The 14,705-nt window shown below is 46.3% G+C and overlaps 1 protein-coding gene and 1 long non-coding RNA gene across 11 annotated transcripts in view; one reads left to right on the top strand and one right to left on the bottom strand.

Annotated features, from left to right (window-relative positions):
- The window catches only part of LOC135367252 (coiled-coil domain-containing protein AGAP005037-like), a 270,487-nt gene that overhangs the window by 211,939 nt on the left and 43,843 nt on the right, over positions 1 to 14,705 (bottom strand). The window lies entirely within an intron of this gene.
- Positions 13,051 to 14,637, top strand: LOC135366257 (uncharacterized). The gene is made up of 3 exons (XR_010414123.1): positions 13,051 to 13,098; positions 14,206 to 14,335; positions 14,394 to 14,637. It is a non-coding gene; the product is annotated as an uncharacterized LOC135366257 (long non-coding RNA).

The raw sequence follows: 14,705 nt of genomic DNA, 5'->3' as shown, positions 1-14,705 counted from the left end.
TACGGCAAGCAGTTCCTTCACCACCACCACCACTACCATACGGCACGCACAGTTTAACGTCCATTGCGAAACATGACCTATTAAGCAGTTTGTACCATGCCCCAAAACTGTTAGCGCCTCTGCACGGGTACGAGGTTCTAGCCTTGAAATGAATGAGTGGACAATTTTGACGCTGCAATACGGCGGCCGGCGAAATACGAAGGACTGTACTGCACTCCGCAGAGACCCTCCCGTGGTTGGATTGTTCGCTTGGTATGGTCAGTACGAAAAGCAAACTCTCCTAGAGAGTGTTGTTGTCTAGCTTGTAGGACTGTAACGTAAAGTTAGTGTCTGTCCAAAGAGAACTACCTCCATAGGTAACTCTCCCTGCTTGATGACAATACACACCAGCGTCGCTATTCCAGTGTCGCTATTCCACTTGGTCAGATCTTGGTGGCTGCGACCCGCACCGCTTTTCGTTTCACCTGGGTTGGCAGGGTGCAATGCGTGTGACGTGCCCGCATGTGCCTGCAGCGGGACGTAGGCGGCCTATAGGTTCCACATATGAAGACCGTGTCTTGCCCTTGGTCTTAAAGGTATTTTTGATGCGCTCATGGAGCCGTACCACCCTGCACATGATCTGTTACAGTACCTCCTGGATCCTGATATCCGTTTTTTTTTTTTGTTTTTTTTTTTTTTGCTGCTTTTTCGCTGAGTAGGCCTCGATCTGAGTTTGTCGTACCCCACCTCAGCGAGTATGTCTCCTCCAAGCGACGTCTGCGTGAGTCCTACCCTGGTGTTCGCATTTCTACGTGGACTGTCAAGCGTCTGTACAAGTCCCTCTTGGAGCTACTCTCCATGTCTCCGGCGGCTGTGGGCCTTGGTGTGCCCCGGCAGGTTGCTCTGCGTCTTGTCACCGCGGGCTAGTTAGACGCACGTCGGGCTAGCCTGCAATGGCGCTTATCACATGGAGTTTCACCGCTTCGGGACCGTCTGTCTCGGTGCGGAGTCGCCACTCCTTTCTGTCCATTCTGTGCTCGTCACGAGACTGCAGAGCACGCGTTGTGCCCGATACACTGTGGCATACATTTGATGTCCTTTTCGGTGTGTTCCGGATTCGGTGGAGTGTCATCCAAATGCTCTTCCAGCCTCCCGTTCCGCATCGTCGCGATAGCAAACAGTTCCTTCTTCTAGCAGTTGAGATCAACTACTAGGTGTGGATTTCTCGCTGCATTGCAGCACAAGGTTGCCACGTCCGTACTTTAGCAGAAGTGCTAAATCTTGTTCGAGCAGGGGTTCGTCGAGCTCTTCGTAGAGAGAGACCTGTGCTGGGAGCTGTGCACGTCGCAAGGCGATGGCAGACATCTTCGGTCCTCTTTGAAGATGATAGAGGTACGTATGTGCTTCACCTTTAGGTGGCCATGTAAAATGTGCCGTTGTCACGTACGCAACTTTCCGCGAGTCTTCGTTCGTTGCATGGTGACGTGCAGCGCACCATATCATATTGCTCTAGAGTTGGCACCTACGTAGTCTAGTCTAGTCCGTGTGAAACGTTAGAGGGAGCCACTCTTGTGTGGCTGGTCTTCCGCTCCGATGCCAATACAGGTGATGTTGTAAGACGTTTACGACTCCAGCGGCCTGACGCTGACATCCAGTTATGGGCTGTCAGCAATTTTTATACAGCTATCCTGCAGTTGCAGTCCGGTCCCACAGTCGACGTGGAATTTCTGTCACGCAGGTGGTCGCGCACCACCGAAGGTGAAGGCATCTACGGCTGAGGTAGAGCCTGGCTGTCTTACCTAGGCTCTTCCAGAGGCTGTCAGTGTGGCAACCGTTGAGCAGAGAGTCGTGGGTGACTCAGCACCATCTACTGCTATAGGCAATAGCGATCGCTGTAGTCAACGGCGACACTGCTGTCAGTAGCGACAACAGTAATGTCGAGGCAGTTGGCGTTCGGGCTGCCGATAGCATCGCATCCTCTGGCTCCGATAGATTAATTATAGACGTTGCATTAGATTAGGTGAACGATATGGATGGATAGATCTCGTCGTGTGGGCAGTTAAATGAAAGCGAAAATCTTCTGGGGGGATCTAGAGTTTGGGATTCCTGTTTCAGGAAATTTATTGAACGTCAACACTAGTACACTATTACACTAATGTGATGAGAAATGCACAAAGCTACTATGTACATATGATTTCATGACTGTGACTATGTACGAACATATGACTGGGTGACTGCGGCTATGTACTGTAGGGGACACGACTATCTAAAATCGGCACTCCGTGGTTTATCTCATCTCAAATCTCCAGGTGTTGCAAGATTATTTCTTTTCTAGTTATCACCACGTGCAGCACATGGTCCACCTTCAAATACGATATTGCCACAACACTTTCAAGAGCAACAGAGGTAATATCCCAAGTACCGAAAGTCGAGTGCAATAGGGGTGGACGGTATGTGTCTTATCAATGTTCTTTAGTTTCACCAGTTCGTTCAAGGTCTTCCACCTACCCATCCACCCCTATTGCACTCGACTTTCAGTACATTGTGCTGCTTGGGATGGGACGGCGAAGTACTGACAGGCGATTTTAGCTAACCGTGTCCCCAGCGGTACATGTCATGGATGTTGGTAGTCAGCACTACTCGTTTTCCTCTTAATGTCAGTGATCAGTCTTGCAACAACAAATGCCACGGGCTTGGCAGGGAGACAAGAGTTGGGGTTCTTGGCTCAGCTGGGAGAAACTGGACAATGAGAAACGACGTAACCAGGGTACTGGGGTAGCCAGTTTGACTTCGTCGAAACTTACATCCCCATTTTTTTCTTTATTCACATCACATCACATCACGTAACCAGGACTTCCGGAAGTGCTTCTTCCATTTGTCCAACAGACACGTGCCTAAGTACAAACCTTTTGGGTGCAGCGAAATATGAGAGAAAAATTTTCACATTGACATAGTTGTACCGATATCCAAATAGGCGACTAACGTGAAGTATGGAATGAAAATGACAGAAAGGGTGGAAGCGCTTGTTATTTATAGAGGTCCCTTCATGCTCGTATAATCCACAGATCCTTTTTGATCGCCGAGCGCCTATCACCATCCCTATTGGAAAGACAAGTTGGTTATAATCCGCTTATAGAAAGCTCCCTCCGCGGTAATTAATGAGGTGGACGCCAAGAGTTTGGATGTATTATGAAGAGGGTTTAGTTCTCGCTCTCTTTTTTCGCTTTAATTGGCATATAAATGCAGTCGCTCTCCTGTGCTTACGGTTCTTAAGTTATCGTTTAAACTTGAAAACGAAAATGCAGCAATCACGACGAACGCGGATTTCGAAACTGCGTGACCTATTTGTGGCAAACTGGCATATAATCCTCCACTGGATTTTTTTAGGGTGATACGTAAACAGGTTTAGCATAGAAGTCAGTCAAAGAATTGGGACTTGGTACTCGGCACCAGCTGCATGGCCGGTGGGAGCCAAGGTCCTGTTGAAGACTGGGAGGTAGTGGGTTCGAATCCTACCCGGCTGTGCTGCCTGAGATTTCCCCTGAAGTCGGCCCAGGACGCATACTAACCCCCCACTCCTTCCTGCTGTCCTCTCTCCGTCTGCCGACATCTCTGAGGCGCGGAGTAAAAAAATACTGGGCATGATAAGTTGATATAGGTGAATTAAAAATATGGAGCAATTGAATTCGGCACCCGACCAATTTTGCAACTAAAAAAAATTACAAAATTATGATGATGATGATTGGGAGTTTAATGGCGCAATGACAACAAACACAAAAATAAAAAATGGAAAGAACAGAAACGCGTCATAACACACGCACGCACCAAGAGAACGAACACGTTGAAAGGAGAACGTGCGCAGTAATTAACATATCTCGTTTCGAAGGACTAATCACACACGACATCAGACTCCACCTCATGGTGGCAAAGGTGGCGACACCGCGCGTCTCTCATTTGATACTCCAGCATAGCGCACCGCGCCTGCTAAGTCACTCTCCCACACACAGAATAAGATTACGACGGAGTTCAGAGCGTTACGAATGAAGTTTGCAGGCAATTCGCCGCAGACCAGAGGACCGAAAAAATATATACACACACGGCGTATGAAAGACCGAGAAAGCGCAAAAAGCTTTACAGTCGCGAGAAGGAAAGAAATAGCGCCATAGTACGCCGGAAGAGGGCGTAAAATACAAGGCAAAATGGGTCAAAGGGGAGTCGTAGTGCTCTGGCTTCTGCGTATGACTTCATAAAAAAGAGACCGTCGTTGCAGTCCGCGAGAAACAAATATAAGCACGTATACGATGTAGTGCAAGGGCAGTGGCGAGCGACTTAGACTGGCTACAAAGTCTGCTTTTATATCCATATTCATGGTGGTAGGCGGATATAGCGTGGAGGGACGTTGCTTTTAATGGATGAAAGTTCGAGGTTTGAGAGAATACGTGAGTGTATATGGTAAGTATATTTAGATATATCACGCGCGTAGCGTACATGCTGTATAATGCACTGTGAGGAAGGGTACCTTAGAAGGTTGAGGGCCGAGAGTGGCCGGGTCTTTTTCTGCAGAAAGTATATGTATACAGGAACTCCTAACACGTATGTGAAGAACAGGGACAAGAGTGCCAAGGAAAGCAAAGACACATTTCGGCCAGCGTTGCCAGCTGGGCAAAGCCGCTTCAAGCTATAATCGTACACCAAGATAGCAGTTGAAAAATGGTAGGGAGATAGAAGTCGTTATTATTATTATTATGTATTTATTATTATTATTATGGGATAGTATCGTGCAGCAACTGTGACTATGAGCGCGTGTACGGACGTGTGCAGGTGGAAAGAGGGAGTTAGAAAGAAGTGGGAGACAGGGCCGACTTCATGGGGACTGTGGCTGGAAAGTCTTCCAGAGACACAGGTGGTTCGGGGATGATCTCGCCACCATAGCTCGAAAATTCATTCATGGCAGCCATCATGGACATCACTCACCGTCACATCATAGAGAATGATATGATGTAGACCGATGGACTGCGATATGATTTGACGCTGTCATTGAGTGATGGGGTGTGATGTGCTGTGATGTGATGCGATGCGATGTTTAAGTTGACGTCCAATGATGGGTTTTGAAGTTGATATCAAATGGTGGGTTAGGGTGTTGTTGGTTCGTGATACTGATGTCGAGTGGTGGGTTATGATGTAAACCGTAGATGTGATGTGATGGGCTTTGACTAGTGTTGGGAATCCAGTGTCATTTTTTTCAATCACGGGATTTTGGGATTGTTCCGACGAATTCCGGGATCCCGGGACGGAATTTCGGGATTGACATAAAACAGAGACCACGCGCCTTTGAGCAGTAACTCTGATGTTTCCGGCGTGCATTTTGCGTGTCTTTTCGGCACTCTGTTTCTACATGTAAATCAAAACATTTATCATACCTTTGACGCTTTTTATGTAAAACTTATGTTTTCTGTATAAGGGGGCTTAGCTTTATTCACGGTCACCACGCGTACTCCCCATCGGTGTATTTCATACTGCTACAAAGCACTAAACCAAGCCCCGGACTGCGAAACTAAAAATCGCTAAAGTATCAAAACCTGGCGAGCAACATGAAGTGAAATTATTGTTCCCGAGTGCTTTTAAGAAAAGGTTGGCTTTCGACACTCCAGGCGGTTTGTTTGCCATCATTCATCTCATTCCATCGTCATTCATGTAGTTTTTGCTGTTGTTCATGTTGTGGTGAAGATGCTTCTGGAGAGTTTTTGTAGAGGCCGCAAAAGTTTATTTATTTATTTCTTATTCCTTCCTATTTCTTTCTTTCTTTAATTATTTTCTTTTCTTTTTATTTATTTATTATTTCTTAATTTTATTTATTTCTTTATTTATTTATTTCTGGAATAGCAAGCCGACGTCTCGTTTGGCTGACCTTTCTCCCGTTTTTTTTTTTTTCCTTTTCGTCTAATAAATATATCCCCCCCAAAAGTTATCAATATTTGACACACCTCCTACACTTATGCGCCTTATCCATTTTCCCAGTGATGGCCACTAACTACTTGTACAGTAGTTTAACTATAACTACTACGCAATGGAGTAGCTTACCTAGTAGTTCAACTACTTTACAGGGGAGGTAGTTAAAACTACTTCTTTAACTACTGCAATGTATTTTAACTACAAGTATAACTACTTAACGTTGTCGATCAACATCAATCACATTCTATAGTGTTCTTGGACACCTAAATATGAATCACAAGCAGCGATAAAAATGAAGATTTAGTACACATGCACGGCACAATTGCTCTGCACCACCGTTCTCATCAAACAAGTAGATCAAGGTAAAAGTCGGAACCACGATTGTGCCGTAAAGCTTGCGGCAAAATCGGAAGTAGTTGGCGCCTGCAGTAACCTAACTACTGTAGTTAACTATACTCGAAATAGTAGATAACTACTTTTTAACTACAATCAGGTAGTTTAACTACATGTAGTTAACTACTGGCCATCAGTGCATTTTCCACACACAATAAGTAAAATCAAACGTTGGTTGTCTCTTCGTCGTGGAAATTGAACTGGGTCCTCAGATCAACAGCAATTCCTTTGTTGTTGTTGTTGTTGTTTTTGGCGCTGTTCATACGTACGGCGCGACAGTAGATTGGACGCCGCAGATACCCACCGAGGGAGCGGAAGCACTGCGCGGAGCTCCAGCGTGTGTGCCGCAGGCGCAAATAATCGAAACCCGCTCACCGGGACCGCGCAAGAAGGGATATATGAGTAAGCTATTAGGGTGGTTGAGAGGCAGCTAAAGACAAAAAATTGCAATCAAATGAAAATTTAAATGAATTGTAGATATTAAAAAAAATAATAAACAACATGCATAAACTAATCATTCTAAGTGGGATGCCATTAGGTTCTCTATGTGCCATACGTTAAAAATTGTCCGCCGCGCAGACATTAAGAAAGCAACGGCAGGCTTCTTAATCACGAGGCAAAGCTAAATTTCGTGATTGATTTCGGTGTTCGACGTAGAATGTCAAATTTTCAGCTCCATTGCGTAATTAGGACGTGACAATTGGGTTTTAAAACAGCACCTGAATAATTATCTGCGGTGTCTAGAATGTCTAGAAACATCTACAGAACGTGGAAATTATACTTAAACTACAACTTTATTTTGTTACAACACAACAACAACAATCGATATTTTTACTCGGGTGTCATCGAGTTTTTATACCTAAAAGAACTCAATGACACCCGAGTAAAAATAACGGTTCGTTCCAATTAATCAATTTGTCTTCCTGTTGAAAGATAACTAGCAAGGGTGACTGTTGGAATGCCCTTCTGGCTATTTCGATTCGTAGATTGTTGCATATTTAATTAGACAGCCGTGCTAAAAGCGAATATGAGCGCATTAATTACGCACAAAAAATTAGCACGCTCCAAGTCTGTCAAAATCTTGAGCACTCTTGACGCTCCAAATATTACTTTTTTTTTCTCAAATTAAGAAATTAGCATAATAATTACGCATGCGAAGAAATGCCAACGACCCCAGTTTCTGGTCTTTATTATGTGAAAACTACGACAAAAGTGCAAAATCAATACATCACATCATTTTTAATAATTTTGCTTTTGCAGGCCCCTCAAGCGCCGCAAAATAACAGTGATTATGAGCTGGTAGTCACAGTTGCTAAGAGATGCTCACACAGAGTTAAAAAAAAACATACAATTAGCATATAACCTAAACGCAAGCTAAAACGTAGGAAACCTGTCGAAAACGTCCCGGGAAGTAACGTCGTGTCGTGCGAACTGAAAGTGATGGGCGAACCTTATCCCCGGCTTTCTATACTTTCAAAACCGCCGTCCCCTCCGCGGAACAGCAGCGGGCGACACTTATCGTGGCGTAATCTCCAGACGTGTGGTGTACCGTGATTTATTGTTAGCGGCCCTTCGAAGTCTTAAAGTTTTCACCATTTGTTTCGCCTTGCTCGACACCCATAACTCACGCTTTCCTTCCTCTATACCCCACTTGTAGCTTTGTTCCATTCTCTTGCTTCTTCGTGCTTTTTGTATTTCGCTCATCGGAACACTTGTCCTGAGGGCAGCCATCCTGTGCTCGAATCTCGCCACTTTCTCTGCTTCTCAAGATTGGTGTTTCTTGCCTTTCCACGCAGGTCTTCAGAAAGCCTCTCTCTTCTCACAAGTTTCTCTATCATGTTGCGCAAGCAAGCGCAGCAAAAGCTTCTGTGTGGTGTCCTCTGGCGCAACCGCGCAGAAGAACGGTTTTAGTTGTGACGCTTTTGCCGAACAGCATGCCTGTCGACATCTTACTCGGGGGAGGGGGGAGATCCGCGAAGAGAACGAGGGCAACCCAGGCAATACACCAGATTTAATAATTTTATTTTTGTTTAGGCGCCCAGAAACAACCACTAGGGTTAAGACAGTGGGTGCCGTGCATGATTCGAGCCCAGTCTCAATGCGAGAGCCGGTTAATGTGGGCAACTGATAGGAGAAAACAGCCCAGTGATGGCGCAAATGCACGCACGACTGTCGTCTGTTAGCAAAGAGGCAAAATATGTATCCTAGACGTAACAATGAGATAGATCGTATCCCGTCTGCGGGTACCTCTAGTCCTTCTTTTCCCACGAAACCACATCCTCACATCCAGCAGTAAACTATCCATCCCCACCTATCTCCTTTTTTTTTCTTTTACCAATCATTCAATCAGTAAACCATCCCAACATCTTCCTCCTCGGCAGAAATCCGTAGCGTAAACGCGTGCGTCTATTTGGATTAGTTTTTTTTTTTTTTTTTTCATCGAAGAACACGAGAAATATACGTGACTTTAAAGCGTCACACATTCCATAGCGAAATACACTTCCATGCCCTGTCGAGCACACCAGCAACCGCTAGCACATGACGCTCTGAAACAACGTTCCAAGAAATCCTACTTTATCTCGGTCACACTCACTTTCGCGCTTAGAATATCTGACGAACTCATTCCTCGAGCGTTCCCAGCTGTCACATGCCACTTAAAATGAACACTTCAAACGGACATATTGCTCCCGGAGGAATGCTCTGGGAAGAGCAATACTTCGCCATCTGCGTGCGTGCAGCAGATGCCAAGTTAATTTTCAGCAGAGGAATCCTTCTGGGGGCGCTAGAATCTTCCATCTCAGGAGTCAAGGTGACCCCGATGACAAGCTAACCATTCGTTATTGGTAGTTTAGTATCGCATGGCTATATCGTTTGACAGTAAAATACGAATGGTCTGAGAGGCTGGCTGTCTGTGTGTTCATAGGGCCCCGTGGTCTTCATAGTAAGGACCCTATGGACCGCAGCACAGCATGTCTTCCATTGTCTCTAGGAGTTCACGAAAGCCCGTTGCCTCTATGACACTATCACGTCTTCTACCCTACCCTCCTCCCTTTCCTTCCAATATTACCCAGCACTAAAGAATTCGCCACTGCGTCCTGTCTTCGCATTATGAGGTCATTGTACTTGAGCTTTGATTCAATGCTTGCTCTTCCAATCAACCGTCCGCGTTTATACCTTTTAGTGTCGATCGATTTGATGTCTTCGCTGTCCGGGGACTTCCAAGTCTTCCCAGTGTAACCTGTTTTGTCAAATCTCGAAGAATACTACTGAACATGTCCAGATCCCGCTTATGCAGCGCAGCAGCGATAACAGATAAATACACGACCATTTGCACTCTCTGCAAGCGACGGCTTGGACGATGACGTTGATCGTGACATTCGTCGTGCCTTTGTGAAATACAGCCAGTCCTCGATGCCCTTCCAATACGTTCACAGACGAGGCGTCACGTCGAGCGACATGTGCTATATAAAACGACGAGGCTCTTTTTTTTTTTTTTTGTACTTTCTAACCCTGTCAACCCTGCTGGCCCTGTGGGTATTATAAAAGAGGATCTTGGACCCTTTAACGATGTTAAAGGGGCCCAGCTCCTTTTCAGAGGTCCTCCGAACGACCATTAAGCTTCGACACTTTCACAGCAGGGAAAGCGACGGGTGCTCAGGGCGTACGGAACGCTGGTCTCGAAACAACCAAGAACGTATGGCACGCACAGCCAGTTTTCACCTCTAACTGGGCTTCAATCTGCGTGGCTGTAGCAGCCATTCTACCTGGAAAGGATGAAGACAGGAGGTGTCAACCTCGAGTGATTCATTATAGGGACTGCGTCGTACGTGCTATGCAATAAAGAGGCCAGAATGATTAGTCGACAATGGAGGCGTCGCCAAGCAAATCAATATAGGCGCTGAGTCGACGATCTTTTGTGGTCGGTAAAAGGATGCCGAACAAAAGATGAGATTTTGCGGCTACTTGATCAGTCTTTGTAGTCATCCAGCTGCTTCAGGTGAAAAAGAAGACGGCGAACGGATGAACGCGTTCATATCAAATAGAAGGGCGGAAAGCCTCTCTTGCAGCGGTAGCGTATGTGGAGGGCGTGGTAGTTCCTGAATTAAAGAGGGCAAGAGTGGCTAATTTCGAGGCGGTTAATAAAATGTGGGAAAGAAAATAATACGAGCCACACTCGAAATCGCGCATAATAAACACACGGATGCGCATCTGTCATGATGTAGGACAACCGAGGGGCACGGACAAAAAAGGGGACACACAAGCACACACAGATCCTCAGGTGATCCTGAGGATCTGTGTGTGTGTGTGTTGTCCCTTTTTTTATTGTCCGTGCCTCTCGGTTTTCCATGAAGTACCAGCTTGCCTTGCACCCTACCTCTACTCTCACATCTCCTCGTAGCTTCTTAAGAACTTGAAGAATCTCATGCAGAAACGGGGAGTAGCAATAGGAGGCTGATAATATTGGAACCTCGCAGACGCCTAAGAACGTGAAGAATTGAAATATGGCAGTCGTCGAAAAAAAGACAGACAGTGGCGAGGGAATCGAACCGCGCACCTTTCAATTGCCGGTCGAGTGCGCTGACCAATTACGCTGCGCTGGCATCTGCTTTCCGACGACTTACAAGTGTCCTCATTCAACTAACGGGACACTCTCTTCACATTCTCTCCTACTTTTCTCCTGATACACACATGCATACATACCACGCAGGTAAACTCCCCAATCATCATCATCATCATCAAAACAATACAAGTAAGTACGAAGAAGCGGCATCTGGTGAACGGGGTGGAAATTACGCCAAAAGTGGAAGAAATGTGTCAATTGTTCGTGTTCGTAAGCACACTTGAGGCTTGCATTGCGTGTGTGTTTGTGTTTCAGTCTCAGAACTTTCCAGCGGAGGCCATCTCCAAGCGTAGTTCTCGCTGCGCCGCTCAACGTCTCCCAGCATATAAACGGGTCTGCCACAACAGTATAGCGTGCACCTTACTGCCTGGGCATTATAAATTATTCAAACGATCCTCCGTACGTACTCCCGGGCGCGAAGATAATCTCCCGCCGAATGAGAGCATTAATTCGAACGGCGCAAATTGATTAATAACGCTGTCGTCTACAATCCTACGCGTATCATCGCCCACATCGACCATCATCCGTTGTCCGATGCCGGTGGCCGTAATTACCCGCCTTTTATATCTCAGTTATCTATTTCCCCGTGTTGCAATGACATTACCCAGCGCTGTGGGTTACTGAGCAGGGGAAATACCCGCAAGGAAGATTTTTAAGCGAAACGTGATGAAAACCTTCTCTGTTAGCACAGCGAAGCAGATATGGCACCGATGAAGCTATCGGTTAGTGTTCTACTTGCAATGCGATGTACTATAGACTGCGATGTACACTACGGTACGAGGCAGTCGCGTAGTCCAGGAAGGTGCGTTCAGGTTTCATTTCGTTTCATTTCTTTGATTAAGTTGCCCAAAAACAGCACATGGCCTTCTAAATGGTGCAACAAACAAGGAAGTTCACCGACGAAAGGCAAAACAACAAATGATTTCTTTTTACAAGTGTTAGTTAACATATATCAAAACTGTTATCTCAATCTAACCGTTAACGTACATGGTGTAGGAAATGAGGCTACAGTTGCTGTAACACGGACGTAATGTTGTCTGAGATATCGACTTGGAGTGAGGAGGTGGTGGTGTTACGGACGGACATAACCGGTCATATCCTGTCGAGAACTCATAACGAAAAAAAAACGACGTGGCAGTGTCCAGCGTCCTCTTTCTGATGGTATCTCCAAGGTCATGCTATAGACACAGGGAGGTGATTGATTGACTGATTGGTCAAAAAATATGGACAGGGAGGGGATACGATTCGAATTCCTACTACACTAGCTGTGCTGCTTGATGTTCTCCTATGTTTCCCGGCAGATTTTCCAGATTTACATCGACGGAAGTCGGCCCAGGACACACACAAACCCCGCTGTCTCCTATTTCGTCCTGTTGTCCCCTTTCTCGATCCGCCCACGTCTATGCACCACCCATAGCCGCAGTCGCATCGCGGTGCTAGCGAAGAACAGAAAAAGGCTCACCACCCGCGTTTCTATCACATAACAGTCAACGATGCTCAGAACCAGTCAAAAACAGGCGTTCGGAAACCGGATTTACCCACACCTGCGCGATACGGAAATTCTCCGGCATAGGCTATTGACTATCTTCAACACCACGAACACACTATATAGTTCCCCTCATTGCGTTATCAAGCATCGATGCGAACGGCAGCGGCTGCCAGAACATTCTTCGTCGAGCTCTTCAAGTTGTCCGTTCCTGCGCGCCAGAGATTAGTTCTGAAATCTGCCCGTCTTTGTGGGTGTGCAAACAGGAAGCGCACACACGAAGCAGGTGTTGCTGTCTCTTCAGCGCTAGAGGAGCACATTTTCTGACAGCGGCTTTACGGTCGGAAACGTCTCCATCGCTGCGACGCGCTTTTGTACGGACACGCTTTGCGGGGTTTGCATTTTCGTTACTTATTCTCACGAACTGTGCGGGAGCCTAGCCAGCTGCTATATATACCGATACAGTAAGCTTTAAAAGAAAAGAATACGTCCCAACAGTAACGAAGAATAACGAGCAACATGTAAACAAGAATAATTCCGACATGCAAGTGACGCTGCAACATCGATCCATAAGAAAATAACAAAGGAAGACGAAGCAAATAAGAATGTGACATGTTCCGCGACGCCGAGCAAATATTAGAAGAAATACGCTTTCAATTCCCTTAAGGTGAGTAGGTTTTTGAAATAGGAAGGAACCGAAGTGTATTAGGAGCTCTTGGCAAAATAACAAAGGCTTTGGTCGCCGCAGCGTTTCAATTGGTATCGAACACATCTCTAATCTACAGGGTGTGTGCAGAAAAACGTAACCCGCATTTTTACATGTAACTCGTTATCTACTGACCCGAGGAACTTCCGGTGGCGTACGATAGCGTATTTATGCGTGCGAAAGTAAAAAAAAAATCCTGGAAGCCATACTCAGCGTAAAAAAAATAACAGAGCGCGAAAACATCGGCTTCCATGCATTAGAATAGGGCGGTCATGACAGTGCATGGTAGTGCATGGCAGTCTCAGGCGAGTTATGTGCAGGCACCGCTAGGGGCACTACGGATGAGCGTCCATGTGGGACATCGTTTCGATTTCTGCACCGGGAGCTCCCCTAGCGGTAACTTAACACAACTCTCCTGCGTCCGCCATGTTGCCCTATTCTGATGCACGGAGGCCGACGTTTTCGTTGCTCCGTTTATCTTTTAAGCTGAGTATGGCTTCCACGATTTTTCTGCAGATTTCGCACGCATAAATGCGCCAGCGTGCGCCACCGGAAGTTCGTTAGTTAGGTATACAACAAGCTAAGTGCCTAAATGCGGGTTACGTTTTTCTGCACACACCCTGTACATGTACGCATGCATTTATATTGCTCGGCCCTCATCACTAGCCTCGAGAATGACACTCTTTGCGTCCCCTAAGTGCTAACGTGTTTTACTCTTCGCCGATTTCTATGCAGAAGAATGTCAGCGAAGTGCAGCGGCTATTATCCCTGAGCACTTGCGCAAGAGCACAATGTCCGTTAGGCATGGATGCGTTGATGAGATAGCCAATCCAAACCAATCCAAATGCTCCTGCACATCATCTTGTGTCTCTTAAGCCGCAACCACACCGAAACTGCTTGTTTCGGAAACGAGATTTTGATTTTGTCGCTTATACTCATACTGGCGTTATGATTAAGTATTCAATGAAATATTAGCGTAGTTATTAAATAGCGCTCCCATGTGAATGATGTCCGAACCATTTTTCAACTGGCACACTACATCGCACTCGCGTTGCATCAAAATTGCAGCAAGCGGAACGATGTCCCTTTTAGTGGAATTGCATGGTTGTAACCTTCGTCGCACTTATGCTGGGCGTACCGAACACGGAGCCATGCACTACGCTCTACATCGGATGCAGAAGGGAGCCCTTTCGGAACGGTGAATAAAAGTGTCCCTCCCAGAATGCAACACAAAGTGACGCCGTGGTGTGGCGCAGGAGTCGTCGGCAGAAACAAATCATGGTTTCCATCTCGCTCTATCGACCCGAGGGAATGGAAGAAGGTCCTTTGAAGAGCGCTATGGAAGAAGGGCGCTTCATCTGTGCTTTTTCCTTCGACGTCCTCGTCGTCTGTCCGCTTCCGCGTGCCATTACTGCTCTCGCGAAGAGGCCAGTAAGGGAGCAGGGCGCAGAGATGCATCGGATATGATTAAAAAGCAACAAGGGCTTTTTGAGGACTCTCGACGGTACCTAGGAAGAGGGAGAAGGTCAACCGAGACAGGTCGACCGAGAAGTGTTTTTATTCCTTCT

The sequence above is a fragment of the Ornithodoros turicata genome, chromosome 8, assembly GCF_037126465.1.
Source record: "Ornithodoros turicata isolate Travis chromosome 8, ASM3712646v1, whole genome shotgun sequence".
Classification (NCBI taxonomy): Eukaryota; Metazoa; Arthropoda; class Arachnida; order Ixodida; family Argasidae; genus Ornithodoros; species Ornithodoros turicata.
This window is presented reverse-complemented; position numbering and strand designations above follow the sequence as displayed.